Genomic DNA, 4,614 nt, shown 5'->3' with positions numbered 1-4,614 from the left:
GGAATGATGGGTAGATCAGGAATATGGGAGAGACTGAGGTCAATGTTACTAATGATGTAGCCATAATAAACAAGAGATTTGCTAACTTATTTTCTAAGGAGGTATTTTACCTCCTTGGTTAAATGTATTCCTAGGTATTTTATTCTTTTATAAATGGGACTATTTTCTTCATTTCTTTTTCTGATAGTTCATTATTGATGTATAGAGATGCAACAGACCTTTGTGGATTGAGTTTGTATCCTGCAACTTTACTGAATTTGTTCATTAGTTCTAACGGTATTTTGATAGGGTCTTTTTTCTATATAGAGTATCATGTCCTTTGCAAATAGTGACAGTTTTACTGCTTCCTTTCCAATTTGGATGCCTTTTATTTCTTTACTTGCCTAACTGCTCTGGCTAGGACTTCCAATTATATGATGAATAAAAGTGGCAAGAGTGGGCATACTTGCCTTATTCCTGATCTTAGAGGAAGAGTTTTAGCTTTTCAATATTGAGTATGATACTAGCTGTGAGCTTGTGTCTTATTTATGTTAAAATAACTTTGGTTCACAATAATGACGAGATTATGAAAAGTAAAGCAAAATTAAGTTCTTTTTTAAAAATATTTTTATTTATTTCTGAGAGAGAGCGTGAGAGATAGAGAGCAGGGGAGGAAAGGAGAGAGAGGGAGACACAAAATCTGAAACAGGCTCCAGGCTCCAAGCTGTCAGCACAGAGCCCGACATGGGGCTTGAACCTACAAAATGCGATATCATGACCTGAGCTGAAGTCAGACGGTTAACCAACTGAGACACCCAGGCACCCCCAAATTAAGTTCTTTTTGAAGTCCATAGTCAATGGTATATAGCAACTATGCATTTAAAAAAAGACCCCACTAAATGAAATATGTTAGAAAACATGAGCACATCAGGCATTTGTACCAAGATCAGAATGTTCTAAGTCTTATTAACTAGTTGGCTTTTAAAATTTATATAAGCTACAAATCAACATGATTTACTTGGCTTCCAGTCTCCCTGTATCAGCCAGTTAAAGCCAGAGTGCCTATGAAGAATTTCCAACAGAAGAAAAGCAAGATCAAATTAATAATTTTTTAAAAAACAGGTTTAACTGTTGTCTCTGAAATATCTCCTATCCATTCTTGCCTTTCAATTTTCACCAATCCTGTTGAAATTTAGATCCTTATACCCCTGCCTTGAACTGTTGAATTGGGTTCCTTCTCATTTCTTTGTCTTATTTTTTTCTCTTTTCAATCTAACTCGTACTGCTGCCAAATAATCTTCCTAAATTACAGTTTAAATCATGTCAATTCCCTGCTCCAAAAACTTAACAATTTCCCATAGGCTTCCAAAAGCTTTAATGGGGAATTCGAGGTCATCCAAAGGTCTGTTCTCAATTTCCCTCCCCTGCTTGATTTCTCAGCACATCTTGCTTGCACTGCACACCCCGTCAAGTCAGCCTGTCTTCCTAGCTGGACAAAAGAACAGCTTTTCTGCTTGTCTACTTATACTCACACAGTCCCTTTACCTGGGATACCTGCCACACTAACCTCTACCTGCTAAAATTCCCCCATTTTCTTTCATAACATAAAACCTTCCTAAAAAATTGTTTATTTCTAAGGCCTATACATTTGGCCTCCTCAGGGTTCCTATAGCATTTTGTTTTAACCTCTTAAGGCAAACTTCATACCCTCATACATGATAGCTGAGTATTTCTCTTCCCCCAACTTGACATTAAGCAATTTGAGGGACCAAATTTTATTCATTTTTTATCTTCTATAGCAGAAGGATAAACTTTACTTTTACTTTTGTCAATATTATATATGTATATGGTTGAAGAAGCCAAAAAATAGTTTCATAAGTCTCATTAGGAAAAATAATTATCATCCATTACTTCCTCTTATCTAATAATTTTGCTCTATTTACCTCTATCTATATAAATAATACACTTACACTGCTTCTTTGTGATTTTTCAGGTTGAGACATTATGAATGGTATTCCTTTATGGAAGACAAAGATTTAGTTCTATTTCATCCAGCCCCCAGGAAACTATTACTTTTTCTTTTCTGTATGACTCCTTAGTTTCTTTTGGAGTAATCATTGTATAGCTTCTTCTGTTTGTTTTGTTTTCTATATATTTTTACTAATTCAATGCCAAAGGCACCACTAATTATCTAAATCTTTTAAACATGTTCACGGGGCACCTGTGTGGCTCAGTCAGTTGAGTGGCCGACTTTGGCTCAGGTCATGATCTCGTGGTTTGTGGGTTCGAGCCCCATGTCGGGCTCTGTGCTGACAGCTAGCTCAGAGCCTGGAGCCTGCGTCAGATTCTGTGTCTCTCTCTGCCCCTCCCCTGCTCATGCTCTGTCTCTCTTTCAAAAATAAATAAAACATTAACAAAACTTAAAAAGAAAAACCACATTCACATGCACCAAATATTTGATTAGTTTAATCTTTTAAAAAAAATTATTAATGTTTATTCATTTTCGAGAAAGAGAGAGAGCATGAGTAGGGGAGGGGAAGAGAGAGGGAGAAGACACAGGATCTAAATCAGGCTCCAGGCTCTGAGCTGTCAGCACAGAACCCAACATGGGGCTCAAACCCACAAACCATGAGATCATGACCTGAGTCTAAGTTGGATGCTTAACCAACTGAGCCAACCAGGCACCCCTCAGTTTAATCTTAAGAAGCCTTACTTGAGCTTTCTGACTTGTTCTAAACTGGACCAATTGCTATTTATGCTTGGTAGCTAAGCATTACCTTGGGATATTTCTTAATCATCATCCTGAGGATTCTGTTGGTGTGCTTCTTTATTGTGTTAGACCCTTTGTTTCCTATATTTCATATCTTGCTTGTTTGCGATTTATACCTTTATTTTAATGAAGTACATTCTCTCATAGTTTCCTGAGAAAGAATGCATGGAAGGAAAATTTTTGAGACTTTACATAAGTGACAATATCTTTATTTGATCTTCTCATTTGATAGTTTAACTGGGTCTAGAATTATCATTGGAAATAATTTTCCTTCAAAAATTTGAAGGCATTTCTCCATTGTCTTCTAGATATCAATATTGCTATTGAGAAGTTTAAATCTATTCTGGTTCTTGATCCTTTGCATAAACCTGGTTTTTTTGTTTGTTTGTTTTTGGTTTTGTTTGTTTTTGGTTTTTTTTTTTTTGTTTTCTCCAATAGCTTTTAGAATCCTCTCTTCATGCTGAATTTTCGATGTTATGCTCTGAGGTAAGAGAATATTTATTTACAGTGTTGGGCCTTTTCCATAAAAAAAAATGTTTGTCCTTCATTTCTAGAAAATTTTCTTAAATTATTTCTTTGATGATTTCCTTCTTTCTATTTCTCTTTCTGGAACTCTTATTAGATGTTTGTTGGCTCCCTACTTTTTTTAACTTGTATTTTGCACTTTTCATCTCTGTCTTTTTGTTCTACTTTCTGGAAGAGTTTTTAAATTTTATTTTCCAGTTTTTCTATTTAGATTTTACTTATGTCATCACATTTTAAATTTCTAAGTGCTCTCTTTATATCATCCCCTTCTTTTGTATATTCAGTATCTTCTCTTAAGAGAATATCTTTTGAGATATTGATAGAGAAAATCTTTTGTAAGATGGGCAACAGGACTGATAAGAAAACACCTGTCCCTGATCAAAGACTCCCTCTTCTAGGTTCTTCTTCCCACCCTGCTTGTCACGCACATTAATGAGGAATGTGGAAGTAACAGGCTATAAATTGTTCCCTCTGCTAGTGCTATGGGTCTCAGACCTCTGGAGAATGATCTCCTCTGAGTCTACCAGTTGGTGTAAAAGAAACCTCATGCCTTCCAAGATCTCCAGTGCTGCTTGGTTCTTCAGCCAGGTGATCCAGACCAGCTTCCATTAGCAATATTAATTCTTTTTTTTTTTTTTTATTCCAGTTGGGTTTTTTTTTTAAATGTTTATTTTATGTTTTTGAGACAGAGAGAGACAAAGCTTGAGTGGAGGAGGGGCAGAAAAAGAGAGGGAATCACAGAATCCGAAGCAGGCTCCAGGCTCTGAACTAGCTGTCAGCACAGAGCCCGACACAGGGCTCAAACTCACACACCGGGAGATCATGACCTGAGCCGAAGTCAGGTGCCCAGCCGACTGAGCCACCAGGCACCCCAACAATATTAATTCTTTGACATTTTTGTCTCCATGCATAGCTTTGTTTTCTCCAAGTTTCTTTTTTGGTTCATTTGTTTGGTTTTTATATTTCATGTCAGTGACTTTTCTCCAATATCTGCTGGTCCTTAGTTATGAGTTCATATTTAAGAGAAGAACACTAAGAAGTCAACAGGAGTCCGTGAGTACACAGGGGTAGGCCTGCAATATAGGATGATCTGGCTAGGTCAATTATTTGAGGTACTTCTCCATCAGTACCTTTAGATCTTTCCTCTTGGAATGGTTAGGTTTCCTTAGAGAAGTGCTTCCAGTCACCTCCCTACAGGGTAATGTCTGGATGCTACTGTTCTGTGACCTCAATGGGGAAAGAGGGCTTATAGGATTCAGCATACAATTTACAAGTGTTCACTTAATGCCTCTATCTTCAAATTAATATCCCCACCTACAGTTATGCCTGGTGTATCCAAG

This window comes from Hyaena hyaena, unplaced genomic scaffold (genome assembly GCF_003009895.1).
Source record: "Hyaena hyaena isolate Hyena2069 unplaced genomic scaffold, ASM300989v1 scaffold_14, whole genome shotgun sequence".
Lineage (NCBI taxonomy): Eukaryota > Metazoa > Chordata > Mammalia > Carnivora > Hyaenidae > Hyaena > Hyaena hyaena.
Note: the sequence above shows the minus strand (reverse complement) of the source record.